The sequence below is a fragment of the Microtus ochrogaster genome, chromosome 4 (assembly GCF_000317375.1).
Source record: "Microtus ochrogaster isolate Prairie Vole_2 chromosome 4, MicOch1.0, whole genome shotgun sequence".
Taxonomy (NCBI): Eukaryota; Metazoa; Chordata; class Mammalia; order Rodentia; family Cricetidae; genus Microtus; species Microtus ochrogaster.
In genome coordinates, this window is record NC_022011.1 from 72,453,851 (window position 1) to 72,465,094 (window position 11,244).

The following is an 11,244-nucleotide window of genomic DNA, read 5'->3' on the forward strand; positions in this document are numbered from 1 at the left end:
TCTCTCTCTCTCTCTCTCTCTCTCTCTCTCTCTATCTCTCTCTCTCATACACACACACACACACACACACACACACACACACACACACACACGTGCTCTCTCTGTGGGGGGAGGTACATGGTTGTGAGTAGGCTTTCCCATTTGGGCAGCTGTGGAGGCCAGAAGTTGATGTCAGGTGTCTTCTCTATTGATGTTTTGGGGTCTTTTGCTGAACCTGGAACTTGCTGGTCAGTAAACTCTGGGGATCTCCCTGACTCTGTCTCCCCAGCACTGGGGTAACCGATGTATATCACTGTGCTGGACTTTTAAAAATATGTGTTCTATGTCTAGGAAGGTGAACATCCTAGACATAGCACACATATTTTTAAAAGTCCACCACAGTAGACATGGAAGGAGGGGGGAGGACCTTGGACTTTCTACAGGGCAGGGAACCCTGACTGCTCTTTGGACTGGAGAGGGAGGGGGAGAGGAGTAGGGGGAGGGGAAAAAGGGTGGTAGGAGGGGGAGGAAAATGGGAGGCTGGGAGGAGGCTGAAACTTTTTTTCCTTTTCTCAATAAAAAAAAACGAAAAATATCTTGAAGTGGATAAAAAACACTTCCTAATAAAAAAAATATGTGTGCTAAAGTCAGATGATGCTGGAGCACTTAGGAAACAGAGGCAAATGGATCTCTGTAAGTTCAAGACCAGGCTGTTCTACAGAGTTGGTTTCAGGACAGCCAGGGCTACAAAGAGAGACCCTGTCTCAAAAAACCAAAATAAAGACCAAAAGGGTGCTAAGGCCATTGTGGCTGATCTCCATCAATACAAAGAAACAAACACCCCAAAGCACCCCCCAAAAAGACCTTCCATGGCATCTCAAATCAAAACAAACAAAATTTATTGAAAAGTTATTCACAATAGCCAAGAGACAGAGTAAATTTTAGTGTTCATCTAATGAGACAAAAAAAGAAAAGGGAAAAATAATAGAAGCAATGTGAGTGCTAGGGATTTGAACTCAGGTCTTCACACTGGAGCATCAGAAAGCACTCTACCCACTGACCCATCTTCTTAGCCCTTCCTCCTCCTCCTCGTTCTCCATCCTCCTCTTCCTCTTTTCCTTTCTCTTCTTCTCCTTCTGCTCCTCCCCTTCCCTTTCCTCCACAGTAAAACCTATTGTTTACTCTGTGCTATAGAAGGGCTTCTCATGAGCATCTTAGCTCTGGCCAGCAAATGTAGCTGACTCCTGAAGAGTGGTCCAGAGAGAACTGCTAAGATGGGATGCTTCCTGGCACCTGGATCAACTCCGGTAGATGTTGAACTCCTGTCAGCTGTGGCTTCCACAGGCCTCCCTCAGGGGTTGGTTCTTTGTTCTCCTTCCCCCTTGGTTCGTGGATTCTAAAACAGCCTTTTCCTTCTCCTTCCTCATTGTTGCATGGTATCAAAGCCACAACTACTTGTGCATTTTTCCTTTAAAGCCTTCATTTTTCCACAGGAAATGAAGAGATACTGACATCACAAAGCTGTGGAGGGGGTCAACGCAGTCCGTACATGTAGGAGGTCTGTGTGCTTCCTAAAGTTGACAGTAAGAACGTGGGAACCTCCCTTTGGTGAAAGCATAGAACTATCTAGGGTATGTATTTCAAACACAGATTCATAACAAATAATTAGTTTCTTCTTCTTCTGAATAAAGAGATGTAATAGGTAGCCAACAGTTATCTCGAATGGGTATTCTAAAATCTGACATGTACAGTGTAAAGCTCGCCATCACATGGATCCAGTCACTGGCTGTGGCTGTTCTATTTTGTTTTAACTTCCATCTGCTCCTCTTTTCTTTCTTTCTTTGTTAACTAATTCAACATCGTTATGTAAAGACTTCCGTGGTGTGAATGAATGGCTCTGGTGTCTGGCATTTCATTTACTTTCAACCCCTTCTTTGAATGGTCCCTTGGATTTATTGCTCTAATACACGATTTCTCAACTGGGACAAAACTGGTTCTGCTTATGCATAAAGCATAGGTCTGTTATATTAAATTTTCATGGGGACAATCAGACAAATGCTTCAAAGACTCTGTAGGGTGGCGGCAATGAAAAATAAGTTGTAAAACAGTCCTGTAACTGAAACCTGGCCATTCTCGCTCAGGCTGGGCAAGACCTCCACCACTGACTTAAATTCCCAGCCTCAGATCTTTGTGTTCTAGCAAGCTGTGTCTCTTGAAGGGTCTGGGAGCGAACAATCTGTCCGCAAGCTAATCGCTTATTTGAAACTTTCTTTTCAAGATTCCAAAAATGATTCATTTGAAAACTTCCTTCCATTTTAAAATGGCTTTAAAACAGGAAGTCCCACATTTGTGGTAGCGACTGATGGTTACTATGGCCAGTGCTGCTCTAAACACCCATGGATAAATTGTGTGTGGGAATACATTTTCATTTTCAAAAGGGTTGCACAGACAATCAATTTGTTTATCTAGTGGTAGATTTTCTGGCTATGTTTAGCGTTTGAAAATCTCCAACTGTTCTCCAAAGTGACTGCAGTGGTCTCCAAATTCCCACCAACGATATACGGAGCTTTCATTTCCTCCCTAACCTACTCAATGTTGTGTTGTTCTTTTTATTACACTCATCCCAGTGGGCAAGAAGTGATATCTCATTATGGCTGATTTGTATTTCCCTTATGGCTAATAATAGTGAATACTTTTCATATGCTTATTCTATTAGAGAAATAGCTCTGCATACCCTTTGCCCAGATTTTAATTGCGTTATTTGATCTTTTGTATCAAGTTGTCGGGATTACTTACGTATTGTAGATACAAGTCCCTTATCAGATGCACAGCTCGTAATTATTTGCTGGCATACCGTGTGCTGCCTTTTCATAACAGTACCGTTTGAAGCACAGACATTTTAATTTAATAAAGTCGAACTTATCTATTTTGTCCTGTGTACCCATGTTTTTTGGTATCAAAGCAAAGGCACCATTGTTTGACCCATGCAACACACCCCTGTGCTCTCTTTGGGGAACTGTACAGGTTTTGATTCATTCTGAGTTAATTCTGTCTTGTGGAGTGAGGCAAGGTTCCAACTGCGTTCTCTTTCATCCAGAAAGCCAGTGTCCCAACAGTGTTTATTGAAAGACTAGAGAAATGTTTTCTCACTTTAGTCAAAAATCTATTGATGACAGAAGTATGTGCTTTTATGAAGTCTCAATTTTATACCACTAACTTATTTATATATTTTAATACAAGTATCAGACTATATTGTAAGTTTTAAGCTTAGGAAGCAAAATTCCTCTATTTTTTGTTTGTTTCAAGGTTTTCTTGACTATAACTATGGTTTTTTTTTTGTTTCAATATTATCTTGACTATTCTGTGTCGTTTAAATTTTCATAGAAAACAGCTGAGATTTGGCTAGCATTGCAGTCAATCTCTAGGTCGGTTCAAGAATTTTCATGTTGTGCATCATTACGTCCATGGATATAGGATATCTTTCCATTTACTTAAGTTTTCTTTGCTATTACAAAATGAAGTTTGCAGAGTTTATGTTTTAAACTTCTTTTAGTGAACACATTGGAAAATATTTTACTATTCTTAGTGCTGGTGGTGGTTTGAAAGAAAATGGCCTCCAAAGGAGTGGCTCTATTGGGGGTATGAATTTATTGAGGTAGGTGTGGCTTTGTGTGGCTTTGTTGGAGGAAGTATATCAGTGTGGGATGGGCTTTGAGGTCTCTGTTGCTCGTGCTTTGCCCAATGTGGTACTCAGTTCACTCCCCGTTGCCTGCATGTCAAGATGTAGCCAGCATCTTGAGGTGTGCCTGCATACTGCCATGCTCCCCACCATGATGCTAATGAACTGAAAACTGTAAGCTGTATTTAAATGTTTTCCTTATAAGAGTTGCCATGGTCATGGTATCTCTTTGCAGCAATAGAAACCCTTACTCTGAAAGACGGGTTTTTCTTTTTCATTTTCATTCCTTTCAGTACTTTTATAGAAATGTCATTGGTGGTTGCACATTGAATATGATACTGTACCCCTGTAGGACTTATTTATGAATTCCAAAAGACTTTCTTGTGGATTTGTGAGCTTTTTCTATATATGATCCTTAAGTGGCGTCCAACGTCGGGCTATTTTGCCCCCGACTCAAGCGGGTAGCCGCTAGCTAACACAGCACCCTCCCGGGTGCTTTTTTTTAGTTCGTGACTCGGGCCCCAGTGCCGAGTCCGAGACACACTTGGCCACACAGGCCCATTCGGCTTGCCTTGGCTAAGTTTGCACCGGAACCCCACTGCCTGAATTAGCAGAAGCTCAAGTACCTGCGGTTTTGCAACAAAAGCCGCCACAGCGGCAGATTTGGTCTGATACAAAGTGACTTGGCCAGGCGACGGTGGCGCACCCCTTTAATCCCAGCACTTGGGAGGCAGAGGCAGGCGGATCTCTTGAGAGTTCAAGGACAGCCTGGTCTACAGAGTTATTCCAGGTCAGAGATACAGAAAACCTGTCTCAAAAGGCAAAAAATAAAAAGTAAAAATAAACAAAATAGAGGTTAAAATAAAGCGCACAAAGATGTAAAATACACAGAGAATTTTGATACTGTATGCTATTATGCTCTCTTTGAATTGTTTGAATGCTGAGGAAAGAGCAACAGCTGCTAAAAGATATTTGTTTATAAATGCTGCTGAACTAATCCAACATAGATATTTTGAAAATGCCTTGACTTTGAAATTTGGATCTAAGGACATGATGCTTTGGAAAGGAGTTTCTTATTTTGTTTTCACAGAGGATGAGACCCTGTTCATTTCTTCTATTCCGATATGGTATGATGGACCACACCCTCCTGAAGGGTTGTTGTGAACACCTTCAGAAAATTGCTTCGCTCAACTGCCAACTGAGATGAAACTAGCACACAGGTTATACCATGAAAGAACTAATTAATGACTCCCCCATTCAGCAGGAAGCAGATTGGAGAGAAAAAACTGTGCCCATGTTCCCAAATATGGTTTATAAACGTTCTTTTACATTTAAAGGGGGATATGATATAGATATGAATAATTTGTATTAATATAGATTTTGCTTTATTGATAGAGACTTAAGGTCAATTTTGTTATGTATATGCATATTTCTGCTATAGATTAAGATATCGTGGTTGTGTAGTTCATTAAAAAATGTAATGTATAATTAAGAAATATAGGTTAATGGATAATCATCAGTAATAGTCAAGCTTGTAGTCATGTTAGTTAGATTTTCTAGATATATAGAGATAAATTTCAGTTAGATAGACATTCTTCATATCTTTCAAAGACTGCAGAATATGGCATTTAATGTTTTAATAACTTAGGACTTTTCATGACAATGAGACACTCTGCTCCTGGCAGCATCAATCTACTTCAAGAAGAAGATGGGCATCAAAGAGGATCCTTATGGAGTTTGATAGCCATTTGGGCAAGAAACCGTTCTTGCCTGGACAATTGCATAAGCTGGACACAGAGAACCTGCAGAGAGAGGACTACTGAACTTGCCTAAAGGTGAGATGATCTTTCGGGGTTCCTGATTCATGAAAGAGTCTGCAAGACATTCTTCAGGACAAGCAGATAGTGACTGCCTTTGAAATTTCCTGCTTTGTGGAAATGTCTGCTGGAAACTATGGGTCTGTAGGCCGAAGATGGATGCCCCAACGGTACAGAGGAACTTTGGGTGACTGTCCAGGCAGCGAGATGTCTCTGTCATTTCTAGAGTTTTGGATTTTTTGTTTACTTAGGTAATATTATATTCTTCTGGAGTCTTTGATAAACTTGAAGAATTGTTAGTTATAGTTATAGTTTTCCATTGTTATGATAAAAGATAAAATAGATATAAATATTGTAACTGTAATTCTTGCTTGATAACTGTTTTGTTATTTGTAATTTTGCTATGGTAAAGTTAAAGCCTTCCTTTTTTTTGTTTAAACAGAAAAAGGGGAAGTGATGTGGGAGTGTCATATATCAATCTGTTGATTTCATTTTTTAAGTAATAAAGAAACTGCTTGGCTGGCCCTCATAGGTTAAAACATAGGTGGGAGGAGTAAACAGAACAGAATGCTGGGAGGAAGAGGAAGTGAGCTCAGACTGACAGCTCTGCTCTCTGGAGCAGAGACGCAATGCTACCCGCCTAGGCAGAGACACGTGATGAAGCTCCGACCCAGGATGGACGTAGGCTAGAATCTTCCCGGTAAGGCCGGTGCTACAGTTTATTAGAAATGGGTTGATCGGGATATCAGAATTAGCCAGTAAGGAATAAGAGCTAAAGGGCCAAGCAATGTTTAAATGAATACAATTTGTGTGTTGTTATTTCGGGGCATAAGCTAGCCAGGCAGCCGGGGTGCTGGGGACGTAGCCCCACCGCTCTTATTACTACACTTAAGGTTTTTATACAGGACCATGTTACCCTCAAATAAGAGATAATTTTACTTCTTTCTCTGTAGTCAGAATACATTCTACTTTTCTTGTTTGATTGCTCTGGCTATAATCACTAATGTTATTGGAAGTGGTTAGGGAAAACAGTTTTTTGGTGTTTTTGCTCCTGGTTTTAGGGGAAAAACTTTTAGTGTTTCACCGTTAATTTAAAGTTCTGTGTTGTGCCCCACCCCTATCTTTAATCAGACCTGAGAAATTTCCATTTATTTCCGTTTATAGAGTACTTCTTTAAATTAGGAAGTAGTGCTGAATTTTGTCAAATCTTTTATTCATTTTTCAAAAATGATTACATGTACTTTCACCTTTTGTTTAATTGTTATGTTATGATATATTATTTTTTCCCCAGTCTTGGGTGTTGAACTCAGGGCATTGTTCTAGAAAATATTCTTTGTACTCAACTTTATCTCAAGCCCTGGGATTTGAGGTGTTAGGCCACCCTCTTAGTCCTATGATAAACCACCATTATGGTGTATGATACTTCTTACCACTGTCTGGTATCAGACTGGTGATATGCTATTGAGAATCTTGTATTTGCGTTCAAGAGACACTGGCCTGTACTCTTCTTATGATGACCTCGTCTGAATTTAGAATCAAGGTCACATAGTCTTGATAAAATGGCATGAACATTTCTTCTTCAATTTCTTGAGTGTCTGTGAATTCTTTAAGTGTTTGGTAAAGCTCACAATGAAGACACCTTGACTTTCCTTTTTTCTTAACATTCTTTTATTGCTAATTCTTTACTCCAGTCAGAGTTTCTATTTCTTCTTGAGTCCTTTCTATCTTTCTTGAAATTGCTCATCTTTTTTTCCTAAATTGCCTGTTTTGGTATAGTTGTTTATGGTTAATATCTATAGATGCCTTTTATTTCTGTAAAATTTCATAATAATAAAATAAAAATAGCCATGCTATTGCTCTCAGATTTGATATTTGTCTCCTTTCTTTATTGGATAGTCTAGATAAATGTCTATCAATCATGTTTCTCTTTTCAAAGATCAGTCTTAAGTTTTATTATTTTTGTTGTTTTCCTATTCTTTATTTCCTTGGTGTCTTCTCTAATTTGGTCTCCCACCCTTTTCTCCCCCCCTTCTTTCTTCCTCTCTCTCTTCTTCTTTGAGTTTATGACCTCTATGGTGTCTTCAAGTAGAAGGTTGAATTATTGATTTAAAATCTACTTTCATGGGGTAACTCTCCCTTTGTGCTCTGCTTATCTGCGTCACAAACATTTTGGTATGCTTCCTTTAGTGTTCCCTCATCTCAAAGTATTTGTATGCAATTATCTATGAAATTTCCTGTGTGCTTTCTTCTTGATATATTGATTATGTAAGTGTGTCTTAAATTACTTTACACACATTGTGGGTGTTTTTATACTTTAATTACTTTACACACAATGTGGATTTATCATGCTTCTCTGTTATTGACTTCTGATTTCACAATCAAATAGTTGGAGAACATTTTTATGTGTTTTTGATCCTTATTTTAAGCACGTTGAAGCTTGCCTAATAGCTTAGTATGCAGTCAGTGTTAGAATGGTGCCAAGTCTAAAAATTACAGCCTCAGTGCCATACTGCCAAATGTTGGAACCCCTGAAACACCAAAAGCTTGAGATTCTAAAATCTCCAAAGTTAAAATATTCTAAAGGCCCAAATCATTATCCCAGATGCTTGAAGCTCTGAATGCTGAAATCCTGAGATGGGAGCTTCTATTAAGGGAATGACAGGTCACGTGAGAGCGACGGAAAGCCAAATCCTCAGAGGGGATTAATGTGCTGCTGGTGTGTGCCATATACCTGCATCGTATCAGGTGAATGAACACCTAGAAACTGGTAAGGTAGTATGTGGGGTGTGTCTCTGAGGGTGTGTCCAGAAAGGATTATGGTGTGAGCCTGAGAAGGTGAGGCACACATCTACCATGTAAAGATGTGAGTGGCATCCCAGTGAAAGGAGTGGTCATTCAGCATGGCCTGAAATTTAAAGTCACAGTTAATGATTTCCCAGCTCTCTGGACTACCTCTCATGCAATTGCCCACTCTCTGTCTGCAAAATGTCTTTTCTGTGTTCATTTTTCCCTCAGTTTTTCTTTAGGGTTTTATCATTTAATTTCATGGCTTTGTTAGTATGCTAGATTGTCTGGTTTTTGAGGCAGTACTGGGGATTGAACTTAGGGTCTCACTCATGCTAGGCAGGAACTTCCTTAGAGCTCCCATATTATCTTAAATCCTCAGTGTTACATTTTATCATTTTTTTCCATTCCACATATTTCATCGTCTTGTCGTTTTTGATACTAAAAGTGTAAATTTTATAGACTTTAAACAACTTCTGATTCATTTCATGCATTATTTACAGGTTTGACTCAGCAAAAGTATATTACCATAGTGTTGAACTTAGATGTCAGCACTGAGAATATATGTCAAGTCATAGGAAGGCCAATAATAAACGAGAAGATGTCCTTTCTGAATTATCTGCATGCACAGAATATGCAGATATTTTCAAGATCCTGACCCTTTGGGTGACTGAAAAGGCAATGGTAACTTGTGATTTTCATTTACTTTTTTTTATTTTTAGTTTTTATGTGCATTGGTGTGCATGCATATCTGTGTGAGTGTGTCAGATCTTGGAGTTATAGACAGTTATGAGCTGCCATGTGGGTGCTGGGACATGAACTCGGGCCCTCTGGGAGAACAGCCAGTTCTAACCACTGAGCCATCTCTCCAGCCCCTTCATTTACTTTTTTAAAATTTGAAAATAATATTTTCATATTATGATTTTTAAAATAATATTATGAAAATACTTAGATTTCTATCATTTAATTTTGATGATGGCATATGATGGCCATATGCATTCAATTACCAACCACATATACAGATGCAAACATTTAGCTTTTTTATGGACTATAATATAACCCACTCAAAACTGTTATAACTATTATTGGTATTTCTATGCTTGCAAAAATAATGTTATTGTCCATTTTATTGTTCAAAGTAGCCTATGAAGACTTAAGTTTTTCAAATGTATTCTATTAAGAAATGTAGATAAGTGTGTATTTTGCTAGGAATCAAACCTAGTACCTTGTATATGCTAGGCAAGCTCTTAACCACTGGCCTATGTTTCTATCTCCAATTAGGTGTCTTTCAAAGAATTGCTTTGAGGTATTTTTCTACACTGATTGTTTTTCAGATTTTGACTGAATTTTTGGACTTTAGGAATTTTGATCAGTTTATATTTCAGCATTTTGAGTTGTGATCTTTGGTTGGTTTCTGTGCAGTGCTTGGGAGTAAAGTCAGGGTCTTGTACATGCTAGGCAGACACTCTATCACCAAGTTACACCCTCAGTGAATTAACATCTTTGGAATTGTGTATTTCAGTATTGTCGTTCAAACTCATCACGGAGAAGTACTGTGTGCAGTTGTGAAGAACATGTTGGAGCATGGGATAGTGCTGCTATTGGGGGGCCCATAGGATCTACTAGGCAAGTTAACTTGTAGCATTGTTGAAATCTTTCATTTTCTTGGAAATTTTCTTGGAGGCTCTTTTAATCCATTATTAAATCCCTAGCTATTATCTCTCGTCAGTTCCTGCCACATTTTGGGGGTGGGTGGGCTGTGGTTGGCACACACACATACACACACACACACACACACACACACACACACACACACACACACACACACACACGTAGTTAGTTTCTTAATTATTTGACCCTTTTTATAAAATAGAAATTATCCCCAACATCTGGAACCATATTTTATGTTAGTTTGTTTCACCTGACATTAGTACATCACTCTATATTTCTATTGATTTCTATATTTAAAAATGTATCATGTTTGCTGTCAGCACAGCAAATCTTTTCTATCTTTTAAGTTTGAATCTTATTTATATCCTCTAAACCTTTTTTAAAGATGCAGATCGAGAGTCTCCGCTTTTTAATTTGACTATTGATTCCCTTCCCATGTACTCTTGCTTTAGTTGGATGTGCTTTTGCTTTCTTAGATTTCTGTTTTTTGTGTGCTTCAGATCTATTTGTTGTTCATTTATTTTTTCTTTATTAAAAGATCTTAAATTAAAAGAAAACTATAATTTTCTGGTATAATGTTTTAATTACTTTAACAATTCTTCCAAAATACATTTTGTTATTTTCTTGGTGTTGCTCAAGGGATTAGTTCTCCTATACAACTTAACCTCCCAATTCTTTCCTCAACTGAGCTTCCAAGTCCACCCTGCTATTGAAAGTACTCATTAAAGAAACAGATTTTAAATCCAATAACAGATTTCCAGCCTTCATTTTATTCAGCTGGTGTTTTATTTTGTTAATTGCTCTATTTTGAATGTTGTTTAGTTTCCAAGACAGAACTTCCTCACGCTCTCCCATCACACAATCCTGTACTCTTGCTTCTGTCTTCCTGTGCAGCTCCTTCTCGTTGTCCAGATATCAAAATCCAGTGAAGGCCCGCCCTTGGCCTCCTTCTCCTTTCTTCTATCATTGCCATTTCAGGTCACTCAGTGCTGTAACTCTTTCCCTCTCTGAACTTAAAACTCCATAGCGAGTCTGCCTTCCTAGCATCCCCATTTTTGATGTTTGGTAGTCATCTACATTGCCATGTTCATAAATAAACTGCCAAGCCTGCCATACCGTAGTTAACACAGTAAGTACTGGGCTGTTTTCTTCTGGATGCTCAGTCTACAAATCCTCACAGGGACTCCTGACTCCTCACTCTCCTCTTTTCTTCTTCTTTTTCTTTTTCTTTTTCTTCTTCTTCTTCTTCTTCTTCTTCTTCTTCTTCTTCTTCTTCTTCTTCTTCTTCTTCTTCTTCTTCTTCTTCTTCTTCTT